The following is a 14,457-nucleotide window of genomic DNA, read 5'->3' as shown; positions in this document are numbered from 1 at the left end:
AGGCTGTGCTGTAATTCGTGTGACAAGCTAGGAAATTAATGTCTCCAGCACATGAGACCATTTCTATGTATGTGCTTGACATAGGAAATGCTTCAGCTTGAGATAAGCGTTTTGTCATTTGCTTTTTATCTTCTGTGCACGTACTTGAAAAGGTCTTGCTACCTGACAGTAAACCACATGAAACACTAGGTTAAATAATTCTGGTAGTACTGTACATTATCATAAGATAACAACAGGTAGTAGCTGGCTGTCAGGCATATTCTGAGAGTCCTTGATTCAAGCTGAGTGATTTAAGTTGTGTCTTGCCAAGTTCAACGCAGTGTTGTTAGCAGACTTCTCTGCTGTTTTACGTGAACATGAGTTTCTTCAGCTGTTCAGCGTGTAAGAAAATTCCACCCTTTCAAGGCCTAAGTTTTTGTTAGGGATTTGGGGTGGCGGCATAGTGACAACTTGGGACCCTTTCATTTATGAAGATGCTGATCTGTAGGGAAATATACAAAGTTAATTTTTCCAGCAGTGTGCTTCATTCTAAAATTTGTTAGATGAAGACATCTGAAACTCTTGAAGTCTTTCTTGCTGTGCTGTTCCCTTGCAGAGTAACATGCACATTCTGGTCTATTTGTAGTGCTTACTCATTTAATACTATTGTTTGTATTACAGATAGCCTGCCATCTTCATTTCTTCCGTAGCCCTGCAAGATAGGAGCAAGCAAGTGCTGGTAGAGAGGGCTGAGAAAAATCCAATTTTGAAAGACTAGCCAAAAGAGGGCTTGGAAACAGGTAGGAATAGATGATGGCTCACGAATTCTAGTTGTACTTTAGCAAAATCATTTTATAAGGAAGTCAAAGTGCAAAAATTTTCTAGTAAAGGAGAGGAGAGCAGTTTCAGCTTTTTCTCAGTTTTGTCTCTTTCAAGCTCCTCACTTTAATTCTCAAAAGTGTTTTCAAAAGTCCTTTTGAGGAAAATACAAACCATTTTTTTTCCTTTCTGAGAAAGGGAAAAGGAAGGAGACAAGTTTGAAATGGAATTGTACATAAAACTGTCTTGTTCATCTTTGGTGTTTTTTTTGCTATCCCAAGTATCTTGTATGCAATCAGGTTTGAGACAGCAGTACTGAAGCACAATTCCTCATGCAGTCTCATCAGCAGGCCTTCTTTTCCTAAGGCTTCTGTGGATTTGTGGAACTCTTGCCTAAAATGGCCATGTCTGGGTCATTGACTGATGTGACTTTCTAGAGCCTACAGCAGCTCTTAAAGAATTTACCTATGTTATGTAGCAACCATAGCAAGTTTTATTTGGCATGTGCAGATTAAGGGGAGAGTATTTAAGAATACTGACTTCCATTTTTGTTCTGCCCAGGGGCAAAAAGTTCTGGGCAAGGAAGTAAAGTAACTAGGTAGACTAGTATGACATCCATCTGTAGACATGTCTTTTCCAATACATTATAAAATCATTAATGAACAGGGAAGTTTTACACTGAGGTTATGGCTGGTGCTCACCTGCAGTTTTCTGATTCTGGACAACAAAGTTTTTAAGTGTGTAAATGAATGGAAAGATTGGGTCACTGCTATTTAAATTACATTAATGAGTAATTAATTGTGCCATTAATATAGAAAAAGAGACTAGGCTAAGTGAACAAAAAATTTGCTGTTTTGCTGCTTGTTTATAAAATGGGTGACATGCAATTGAGAACTTTACCTTGCAACAGAATTACTGTGTGGTGTTTAGTAAATCCAGGTGTCCAGAGAGTCTTTCAACTTTCTTATTTAGGTTTCTTTGTAAAGGGAACCAAGTGTTCCTTCCCATCTTCACATACGCACCCCCTCCTGGATTTACATACAGCTCCTACCTTTATCAGTGAATTGCAGAAGAAACTATGGACGAAACCATCACTGACCGTACAGTTCTTCTGAACAGGCTCATCCAGTATGCAGAATGAGGTGAAAGGATCTACAGGGGAAAAAGGTATGTGTTTTTTTGTATCTATATTTTAAATCGATTATAATGATGCATTTCGAGAAAACGTTAATTAAGAGTGTGTTAAGCCATACTGCAGTAAGCAGTACTGTCTTGGGCTTTTCATAGTTTAGAGCATTTAATTTTCCAACTCCATGTGATTCCTGGTTGTAACTGATTTTTTTGGTTTGTCCTTTTTAATGGAAAGACAATGTAAATATATACAACCCAACAGCTGTATATGCATATATTTCCTTACAGTCTGAACTTCTCCATCAAAGTATGCTGATTTTACAGCTTGAGCTGATGGAGCTCAAATTAGCCAAGGCTAGCAGTTATCCCTGAGGTATGCTGCTCTTAAAAGTTTGGGAAATTTTTTTTGTGTGTTTTATCTGAGCTGCTGTGAGAGCAGCAAAATATGATCTAGTGTTTCCTCAATTTTATGTTCACTTGAAGCTGGATTCTTTTGCTTCTATACCTCTGTCTCTTGTGATACAATTTCACAGACATACACCTCCTTCACTCCTACTCTTCTGATTAAGTTGTACCCACTTTGCTAACCTTATTTTTCCATAGAATCTAATTTAATCTTCCCCCTCATTCCCTGCATTGAAACCTGTACACATCTCTTTATCAGACTCCGCTCCTGCATGTCTTGGCATAGCAACTGTGGTGGCAGTGTTTGTTGCACTTGCAACTGCATCTGTTTCTGGATGCATGACAATCAGTCACTGCTGGAAAATTCTCACTCTGCTCCTGCTGCTCAGGCTGGAGCATGCCAGGTACAGGGGGCTTGAAGAATACATCTGCCCAACTCATACTAATTGTTCTGGGATATACTAAGGAGTGCAGTGTGCATATCTATCTATGCTGTCAAAGCTGATACTGGTCTTCCTTGCCCACCCTTCACTACACTGGCTGTTCCTCTACCACATAAAGCAGAGATGGAGCCTGTTCAGTGGCTTTTTACATTCAATTTCTTGATCCTATGATAGAGTCATTGTAGGAGTCAGATGGAGCTTGTCAAGGTGTTCCTGTCAAGACAAGGAAATGGGATGTCAGAAGGTTACTGAAATGCCGGATTTTCTGTGATGCTGTTTTGTGTGAACCTCCAGAGGGAATGCTGGAAAACTTATTACAAAGCACAGCAGAACCTCAAGCCTGAGCTCCTGCGTGAGTTGAGGAATTCAAGTTAGTAAGTAAGGGCTTGCAAATAACCCTGACTTGCCTTGACAGTTGTCATTACAGACATAAGACCCTGAGGTTACTTAATGAGTGGTATTTTTTTCACAAGAAATTTGATGCCCAGCATAAGGTCTTCGACAGAATCTTGAAGAATTACACAGCAAAGTATAGATGTGATGATTTTGAAGTAAGATTGCATTAAAGAGTCCCTAAAAACTAGCAGAACAGACTTCCAGCAGTTTATTCTGCTCACTGAAGGAATTCTGCTCTCTGAAAAAGGGTTCATTATAAAGTAGCTTCTAACATGTTAAGAAAGGTTGGAGCTTGGCATGATTGTCAAAACTAGGATGGTCTAGGGCTAGGAAACCTTAAGAATGTTTGCTATCACTGTGGCATACATTCTGTTCATTGGCTTGCTTGACAGACAAACCAAACCAAAGTGTTTTCCTTACCAATTTTGCATCCATATGATTCCCAGAGATTACATGATACAGGGTTTTTTTTCTGTTACTTTCTACAACTTTGACTTTCAAGGCCACTTTCTTAAATCTTTTGGTGCAATGACTGTTGTGAAATCAAGTTTCAGACAGCATTGCATCGCATCGCATCACACTGGTTGTTCTCCTTTATGCTTTTCTCCAATCTAAGCAACATTTTTCCTCTATTTAAGCTGCTGTAGTGGATACCCTTGTTACTAATAGACTGGGGTGGGATGGAAAACAGCTTTCAGATATGTGGTTCTTCACTAGATGTGGGAAGTGTTGATGTATGAATGAAGTTATTGCCTGTACTTAATGTACATCTGTGAACAAACTGCAGAATCTTGCTCTTTGCCAGTTGATTAAAAAGGGAGAAGTAAATGTGACTCTGATTCAGGGTATAAATCAGTGTGATGCTGCATGCTGGAGGGACTTGAGTCTCACCAGTAGTAGCTGGAGTGGACTTCTGCTGGCCCTGGCCTGCAGTGTTGGCTTTCCCTCTGGCCTCTGCAGTTTAAACTTCAGCCGTCCCTGTGCTCCCCTCCCAGCTGTGCTCCTTGAAACTGTGGTGGGGCTTTCCAAGGCCTCCCAGAATCCTGGTTAGGACATCCAGCACACCACTGGGTGAGGAGTGCCTTTTCTTTATCCAGTTATGTGCACTCACCTGTAATGCAAGCCCCAGAACAAATGCTCTGGAAGTTTTAAGTTGCTTTATGTTCAGTCAAAACAGCAACAACTATTTGATGAATTGTGATTAAGTGGGAGAGTGAAAGAAGGGACTTGATCTGTTTATCCCAAGACTATCTGATGAGTCTCAAGTCAATTACTGTGTCCCCTCTTGACAGCGATCTTTATTAGAGGAGACTGTTTGGCCACCATAATATCTAAGTGTTCCTTTCCACAGATAGATGAATTTATCTTTGCTTTATTAGCAATCATCTTCACTGAGCTAGCTAATAAACTGATTCAGTGAGCTGTATAAATTGCCCCTCCTGCCCTGTTTCCTCTGTTGGCTTGTGTTTCTCACTGAAGAATGCTAGTTTTGATCGGTCCTGACGTACTCGTTTTTAATGTTAAAACCATACATGACCACAAGTCTTTGAATAGGCTAACTGGAGTGGGCTGGGCTGGGCTGGGCTGGGCTGAGCCATGGTAGGGTGACAGGGGTCTAAGGTGACTTATTTCCAGCCTTTTCCTAGGTAACATTAGAAATAGTGACCTTCAATCCCTGCCTGTCATCCTGAACAGTAGAACAGAACTGTGTTCAGATACAGTGATTTTTGTTTTGAAAGCCATTATGTTTTTGTCTTTGTTGAAGTCTAAGTCTCCAAGGATCTGCAGATCTTAAGCCCAGCTGATAAAAGCGATGGAACTGACCATTTATTATTTTAGCTAATAAAAGAGGATATTGTATATTAGCTTTTTCACATTCCGAGGCACGAGCAGCAGAATGAAGGTTAAAGGCGTCTGATATTCACAATTAAAGAATGGAGCCTTTGTTTTTCGCACAGTATGCAGCTGAGACAGAAGGAATAGGCCAGGAAATGAAAACCAGGTGGCTTGGGTTTGAATTTTAAGACCAAAGAAATGACCTTCAAAGACTATTTCCTCATTTAATAAAAATAAGTTAAATGTATACAAAACCATTTAATTCTTCTCTACATGACTTTGCAGATGTTTCTGTACATGTATTTTATATTTTCACAGATAAAACATGATGATGAATAGACTTGTCTTAAACCCCCTGCTGGGGTACAGGTAGAGGTTTCTGTAACACTGGGTTCAAAGCTAATTGTGACAAGATTGGAAGGTACATTACATTCAGTGAGAGCAGGCAGAAGTTTTTTGTCTCACTGATGTGTATATTAGACATTCAGCTGCATGCAAACATTACTGTTAATACAGCAGTAATCATACTACCAGTTATATGATGCTGACACTCTTGTGTCAGCACCTAAAAAAAAAACCCAACTTCACCTTGTCATCTAAAAAAGAAATAAGTAATATCAAGGATGTAATTGTTTCTTATCCTTCCCTGTTCATGATGATATTTATTGTAAAAGATGTAACCATGGTAACTTAAAATTAGTATAAGGCATCTTTAAAGTAAAATTCTAAGTTACCATTTAACACAACTACCATTTTGTTTCAGGAACAACTTTCATTTAATGCTTAGAAAACTAGAGACAGCACACCATGCACATCAGCCTAGTTTTGCTCTCTTGAAAAGGGTGGACGTGACTTTGTAGTGACAAGCTGTGGGTAACAGAATGACCCTACAGCAGTACAACTGTACCTGTCAGAGCTCCACACAACTGGATGCAGCAGCAGGCTGTATCATAGGCTGTGTTGTTTGCCCAGATGATCCTGGAGAAGCATATTGGACCACAAGTGTGAAAATACTTATCTAGCTGACTGGGGTCTGCAGCACAGGCCCCATTGTCATAAGCTTTTCTGTGGCAAGCCATTCATTTGCATGTTGTGACTCAAGAAGCGTTCTCAGGTGGTAAGAGAGAAGCGTCTCTTGCAGCATCCTCCTCTTAGAAACTGAGCTTCCTGCTTAGCAGCTAAATTCAGGCTAGAGGTGCTTGTGGGTATGGGTGTGTTTGCCTGTGTGATCTAACACGTTAAACACGTTTGTCAGCTTGTTGGTGTTAAGGCAGAGTGTACCTTTTTCAAGTAGCTGATTCAAAGCCTGGTTTATCTTAATGTGATAGCATGTTTCCAAGAACAGTTTTTCTTGTCTGTGCTTCAGGATGTTGTCTGAAACTTTCTGACATCTGCACACAAAGTACGATAGGCCTTAGTACAGAAGCTGACTAAGGTTCCTGCAAGAAACTCAACTTTCCCTAAGCTTTTTGCTGATTCTAATCTGGTATTGTAAGGTAGATTTGAATGAGCTTCTCGACTTGCCAAGTTTAATGAGCAAGTCCATCTGTGTCCAAAATGCTTCCCTGCTAATCATCACCACCGTTTGATTTTGTTGAGTTGGTGTAACATTGTAGTTGAATGTTCCTGCAGAGTTTACAGGAGCAAAGATGTTTGATTACCAAATTCTGCCACATCATCTGCTTGCTGTTTTTAGGAAGTTATAGTTAGGAATTGCATAAGCCTTTGCATGGCTTATATATTAAGATCTTTCTCTGAATTACTGTCTGAAGATGGGAGAAAAACTTACCAGTATTAATATGCATCCTTTCTAGTATTAACATTTATTTACCTGCCCATGGGCAAGTGAAAATGCATATCTGTGCCTGGGTGGAGCTTATTTTTTCTTGTCCTGCCAGCTATAGTTTCTTTCTATACTACTTTGTACTGAGGTAATTCTTGGTGTTTCAGTCATTGGAGACAGGCCTGCAGAACAAACTTTCTGGAGTTACTACATTTTCCTATGTTGGCTATTTGCTTGGTGTTAGAAATGCAAGTCTGCTGTTCATGACAGCTTGTCAGCTGCCAGCTCTACCTCCTCCATGCTGATGTAATGCCATGTACTACGGTCATACACCCTTCAAAAGTCTTTATTTTTCAGGCAGTGTGGGATATGCAGTGATCTAAAACCAAACAAAACACACAAAAAGTTCCTACACCAATACAAAACACACAATCCAGCCACCACCACATTTGCATTTCAGCTTGTTTGACTTGTGGTTGGGTTGCATCCATTTTGACTGGGCTATTTTTAATCACTTTCCACGCAAGGCTTAAAAAGCTTTCTCCAATGTTAGAGAAGAGGCCTCGGGTAAGAGTCTTTGCTAGCACTGCTCTGAGGGATGGCCTTGGGTAAGAGTCTTTGCTAGCATTGCTCTGAGGGATGTCTATGTGATACAGACACTGCCATTTGGGAGATGTTTTGAGACTTCTTGTGCAGTTCAGCTATCGGAGAACTTCCTGGCACATCTGTTAAAAGGTTTTACCTCTGTTCTTGCTTCCTTTGGATTTCTCAGGGCCTGCTTGTTACTTAGCTCTGGAGTTTTGCTGCTATGGATAGTGATTTCCTCCCCCCCCAGGAATTAATACGTATTGATTGCAATACTTCTGTTACCATTGCTTTTATTTTTAACTTTTTATTTCAACTATGTTTAATGTGTTTATTGTCTGTATCGTTCTACTCATATTGTTTTCCTCTTTAACTGGATCATTAGCTTGTTATACCACATCCATATTTAAAGCCAACCCAAAACTTCAGGTATCCTAATCAAGGCAGTAGTCCTGGACTTTGCTTTAAGTACCCACTACCACCATGTTTAGCTCAAGTGTTTTCTTGTTTAACCCCGAATGTATTTCCTGAGAACAGAGAGTTAAGGTCTGGGTCCTTGGTCCAGTGTTATATAGAATAAGGGTCTTAACAAGCAAACAGCTTTGCTTTGCTGTTTTGATTTAGGGTTAAAATGTGGAATTGTCTCGTACATCTTGTGTGTTGCCTTGTCAAAAGTTTGATTTATGTGCTTGAAATCAGGCAAGCATGGATGTGAAGATGGATCAAGTGTGTAATGATTAAAGCAGGGTATTGAGACTTCCTGCTCTGGCAAAAGATTTGTTCCATGACTCCATGGCTAAACTTTTCTGGAAAACAGAAATTGTGACAGCTAGGACCAACTCTTGGAAACCAGGCGGAGGGTACTCAAAGGGATCTTACAATAAATTAGAGGACAGTTGTTAGCTTCTTCCAAGAAGTGCTGTCAGAACAGAAGAGGCAATGCACTAAAGCATTGGTCCCAGAAAGAGGAGGAAAAAGTATTTGGCAAGCAAATAATTAATTTTATCTGCTATTCTCTTGCACTTTATCTGTATACCACTTTTATGTAGTTATTATGTGAAGTTCTCTGTTTCATTTTAACAGCCATGTATCCCTGAAAGTTGACACTTAGCACCAGTTTCTGCAAGGATGTGTCTGTGGGAAGAAGACATTTATACTGGGGAAACAATGGGCTTTTAATGCTACTTTTAGGGCCTGCAGGAAGGAGTGCCAGGGTCTGACCTCTGAGGAGACCAGGAGATGTAGGTCTGCAAGTCACAGCTGAGCTGTTAAATTCACTCTAAATCCTGTGAGAGTCACTTGAGGCCACCCAGCTCCCGGGACTTGAGCTCCTGGGCTGTGCACTGTGCCAGAGATGCTTGCAATCTCCTCCTCTTCCTTCTTCCAGTGATGAAGCAGATTGATCTGTTTTATTCCCTCTCATATTCGAGTCTAAAAAATATCACAATTTAGTAGCTGTTGAAAATTTAAACATTTACTTGCAGCTGGGGTAAATTATTGCAAAGCATGTTTAGAGTGTGGGTTGTCTCCAGCAGTCTACCCACAGGAAGACATCCGAGAGCCCAGCTGGTGCTATTTACTATGGCAGAACAATGCTTTCCATCCTTCAGGAGGCAGGTTCCCTTTCCAGGGCTTGACTGTGTCTCATCACTGTGGTAAGAATGCTTCTCGGTGTTTTTTTTTTCATATCAGCTAAACTCTGTTGCTGGAGTGAACCTGGGCCATCTGTCCTGATGCTGGAAAGGAAGAGTACAGCCTGCTGTCAGCTATCTTAAGCCCCTAGCAAATCAGCAGTGTGACATAAAGGACTTAGTAAGGAGTCTCACGCTGAATTGCAGGCTGTCGTGATTAAAACTGGTCTGCCCTACTTGGTATACTGGTTCAAGATGTTGCTGTTTAGTGGGAGCATTCTAGTAATACAGGCATAGCTTTTCCTGCCTCTCCAACTGCATCCTCCTTCCCACTTCCACCTAGTGGGTTTGAATCCATAACATACTGTTTAGAAAACTGGTTTCTTGCGCAGTCAACACAAAGTCATGGAATCATTTAGATACCGTATTGAAATATGTTGTTTCCTGCACTAAAAGAACTGCAAAACCCACCAGGAAGTGGTGCATGATAGTGGTGTGATTTGCCATGTTATTTATTGTAAGAATGAGTTACTAATGATGTGGCTGGTCAGCAGAGTTAAGATGTTAATGCATTATTAAATCGTTAGTACTGGTATACAAGAATAAATGTGTTTAATGCAAAGTAAGCAGTCAAAGAAGTCATCCTGATACATTCACACGGCTTTGTTTTGAGAGATAGTGGAATGAGCTCTCACTTTGCCATTCAACAAAGGTGTAGGCTTAACATTTCTAACTCCAGCATTCATCTCCTGTACCCAAATAATGTCTGCTTATGGCACTCTTTTTTTCTACCAGCAAGGTGTTTTTGTGTTCTCACTGTGCTCTGGGGTTTAGGAAATCAGAGAGGAGTAAGGCAGCTGTACCATAAGCTTAGAAGCGATTTTTGACCCGCTTTATTCTTGTAGCTGTGTCTGTGATTGTTTGGAGATGTTAACAGTGACATTATTTGGAGTACAGCCATTGACACAATCTGATCTTGCAAGAGGATTGGGGAAGACATCTGCACTCATGCAGAAGCTCACAAATGTCCTTGAGGCATCATGCAAATGCAGGGTCCATCTGTATGGGCTGAATCCATAGATTTTCCTTTTGCCACCAGGCATTATTTATTCCATCCATTGCTAAGTCAAAATGTTGTGCAGAACACATTTGGTTTTGGCATTGCATATTCTTAACTATTGTATGCTGCACATATACATTATTTTTTAAAAACGTAGAGCAGATATTCACATTGTAGAAGCTTTAAAAGGCTTATACAGTGAAAGACAAAGCCATTTAAAAGGGATTTGGACAGTCTGCAACAGTTACTCTATCTTGAAGTCATGACTTGCCTCTCGGATACCTTGTTCCAACTCACATAAATAGAGGGCAGGCTCCTCATTTCTTTGAGGGAAAGAAAGGTTGAGTTGGAAATGCTTCATGTTTTAGTCAGTTGGATCCGTTTTTGTTTTATTGAAGACTCTCAGCAGTTCTTAGCCACAGAGGTTTTGGTAAAGAACATGCAAGATGAACTGATGTTGATGTTTAAGTCAGGCCAAGGTTGTCTGCTTTCCAAAATCCAGTGCAAATAAAACCAGCCCACCACAGGATCTTTCTGTTTGTGACACTTTCTGCATGGCCTTCACCAGTGGCAGTACGTGCTGTGGACTTTCCTAGGATTCATTGTGCAGGCAGTGTGGCCATCAGCAGGTCACTATAACTTCACCAGGATCATTGCAGTTAACGATGGCTTCCTACCTCTCTACTCTGTTTCTCTCCAGTCACTATACGGCTATAAGAGACACTTCTGATCTAAAGAAGTAGGCTTCTTGTTTCCCTCCCAGTAACACAATGAGCCCATGTCAAAACAATCAGTTGTTCATTCTGGTGAATGTCTGTACTTGTTAAAAACAAATTAACCTCCTCGAGAAATGGAACTTCCATCAAAATCTCACAAAATTCTCCATTACCTTGTTTGGAAAGGAAAGGGGCTGGAGTAGGGAAATGCTTTGTTTTCTTTTTCTTTAGAAATATCCTTATTTGGCATCTGTAAAGCATTTACATTCCCTAGTTCTGGATCAAAGTCCTTTCATGGCTCATGTTACTTATTTCCTTCTTTAACTGAAGCACAGAAAGAAAAATGGATTTTTCCTCCTGAGGCTTACAGTAGAAACCATTGTGAAAAGTCAAATCCCACTTTTTAGCAAGGCAGTAGCAAGCATGAGGAATAAAACATCTCAAAATATATAATCTGAGGAACCATCACCACCCACTTCAGAATGAATGCTGTCAGTAAAGGCAAGTTTGCATAGCAGTCATGAAGCATGTATGGTAAAATTTAGTAAAACCAAACTAAGATAACTGTGCTGCTGTATTTCCTTCATTCCTCAGAAGCCAAAGGTTCGTGCTTCTCACGGGAGGAACTTTGTCTTCTTCAGCCTGTGTAGTAGCTAGTGCAGTTGGCCAAGTACTGGGATACAAACTGCAGTTGGATCAGGTACCAGAAGCATAACAAAACACATATTGCACAAGTGGCAGGATGAAATCTGGGTTGGGCAGAATCCTTTTCTGATAGAAGAACTCCTGTGAATCAGCCATGACATCTGATCTTGTTTTAAATTTGCAGGAATGTGTAGTTTTGTTTCTGAATGCAGAACAAGCCCTTTTAAAGTCTGCCACTCCCATTGATTCTGTGCCCCAAAGAGCTCCGTGTTTCTGCTTATTTTCAGAGCTCTGCTGGCTATTCCTCTGGCTTTCTGCCTTTTGTAGACACATGGAGCTGGGCCCCAGCACCCCCTTCAGTTTGCAGACAAGCTTTGGGGCTGTGGTCTGTCACCATGAGTGTTGGCACTCTGATGTTTCTCAGTATTGCTACAGCAAAAGAGTATATAATGGCTCTGATTTGTCTTCTAGGGAGAATTTGGACATCTATCAGTTTTTAGCATGGTTTCTGATGATCCAACTAGTTTGAGGCAAGCTGATACTGTAATATATACATCTTTGTTCCTGTAGCTTTGTTCTCCTGAAAACAAATTGTAAATTTTCCTCTGCTTTAGTGTATTCCTATATTTTAATTGGTTTACTTCACAGACCTTCATTCTGCAAAGTTCTAGTCTAGTGCTCCCTTTTTGTAAGGGAACATCCAGTATTGCATAGCAGGCTTTCTATTTACTCATAAAGCACTATGGACCACAGGCTCTTTAGGATGTTCTGTTTCCATTAGCTTTCATCTTGCAGATCTGAGCTTAATGCAGACTTAGAGCATTTCTCCAGAAATAATGTTACTGACATCCTCTGTCACATGGTTCTCCCCACAAAGCTCTTTGCCACGTAACTTCTGTGATGGAAGAGAAAAACCTGCCTTTGGATTATGAGCTAAACCCTAATATCAGTGAGAAAGCTACCACGATGCTGCTCCCTCCTTGATGGCGACTGCATGTTAGCCACTATGTGCTTCTGCAACCCTTTGAATTAAATGTAACTTCAGGGATGGGATTTCGTTCTTCATGTGACTTGAAAAGTGAAATCTCTTGCTGGATTTTGGGCACTGGGGAAAATATAGTTGAATCTGGAGAAGGAATTTGCTAGCAGAACAGTTCCAAATCTTACCTGGGTCTTACAGTTGGCATTGGATTCATTAGGTACTGGCAGAGGCTCAGTCACAGGCCCCTTATTCCTCTCTGCATACTGAGAATGGATTGATAAGGATTCATGCCTAATTTATCCCATGCAGTGCTCCTCACTTCCAAGACAGCAACCTTGGACACTTGCCTGATCTTTTCTTTCCAAACTTATTTTATTTTGCCTGATGGATTTCAACACTGCTGGCATGCATCTGTTGGTGTCCCATCAGCTGTACCTAGTACCAGACAGAAGTGAAGATTGTGCAGGTAGTGGGAAGTGAAAAGACCAAGGACAGGATATCTTGTATTAAAGTAGTGATGATGCTGTAATGCAACTGAGATTAAACTTTGGTATTTCATATTAGTGGACCAGTTCAATGAATATTATCTTGAGCATGAAAGTAAAAAAGAGACTTCAAAGCTAGAGATTGCAAATAACTACTTACTAATAGGTTATTTAGGTGAAGTGAATGTGTAAGAGGGGTTAAGGTAGTGTCCATTTGAACTATCAGTGATACGTTTCTAACCAGTCTGACTTACTAGATAAATACAACTTGTACAGTTACCTGATGTTGCCCTCAGAGGGGTACAGAGGATGTTTCAATGTAACAGGAATCCTACCCGCTGGAGACCATTTGCTGAATTCTTTAAAGGTCAGGCATACTTGTAAGTCAGTGGAAAAATGAGGATTTAAATTAAAAAAGAATACCTCAAAGCTGGTGAATCACTTCAGACTGCAAGTACTGGAAGATACTGCTTTTAAAGTCCAAAATCACTGTTGTCATGACTTGGGAGGGTGAGGAGGTAGAACTGGAGTACTTTGAACTCATGTATACTTATACCATGCACAAGGAAGCCCTAAGTATACTTTTCTTATGGCTTCTATTTTCTCTCCATGTTTCCCCTAGAAGATTAATGACAGGAGATTTAAGATTAATGGTACAGGAGACTTAAGATATTTTATATACCCATAAATGGAATAGGGCTGAGAACAGAAAGTTTAAATACTGAACTTCTCTCTTGCTGACTTGCTTTTTCTTCCCCTTAATTTCCTTTTCTTGTTTTTGCAGTACCTTAGCACCAGTAGGTATAGCGTGTCTAGTTTTGGAATGGAGTCCAGACTCCACAGCCAGCTGTTCTGTAATGGGGTGAAGTGTCCAGTGGGGTGGTGGGGTTGTTGTGTGGTGGGGTTTTTAGGTTGTGGGTTTTTTTTTATCTGTTGGAAAACTTAAAGCAGACTTGAATAGCTTGGTATTTTCCAGGAAAGAAGCATAGGAGATAAAAGTAAAAATACCAAACAAGCAGCAAAATGACCCAGATCTCTCTGGCTCTCTTTATGTGATACAAGGCAGAAAAAAGCACAGGCTTCTTCTTCCCCTTCATCCTGTCCTCACTGCATCATGTGAAACGTTGTCCAAAGCCCATGGAAATCACCATGTCCTACTGACTTACCTGTTTTCTAGATTGAGCACTGGGCTATGTGACAAATTGCTGAAGACTTTGTTGCAGGCTCTTGTCAGGGATGGCAAAGGTATGCGTTTGCTCGGGCCACTGACACACTGCTTTAAGGACTGCAGTGAGCCTGATTCTTACCCCTGCCAGCGAAATCTTCCTCTTTTGCAGAGCTGCATTTCTAGGCTGTTTTAACCAGAAAGGAATTATCCTGTCCAGTTGTAATCTGCCTTAACACCTCCCTTCTCTTCAAAATCTAGTATTAATTACATGGATATCTGCAAGGGAGGTGCTAGCTAAGACCACCTGTAAGAACACCTTAACATATGGGGGAGTGTTTATTCCTTTTCTGTTAGCAAAGCAGAAGGCTGCAGTAGTTATGATTTCAGCTTCAA

This window comes from Melopsittacus undulatus, chromosome 8 (genome assembly GCF_012275295.1).
Source record: "Melopsittacus undulatus isolate bMelUnd1 chromosome 8, bMelUnd1.mat.Z, whole genome shotgun sequence".
Lineage (NCBI taxonomy): Eukaryota > Metazoa > Chordata > Aves > Psittaciformes > Psittaculidae > Melopsittacus > Melopsittacus undulatus.
Note: the sequence above shows the minus strand (reverse complement) of the source record.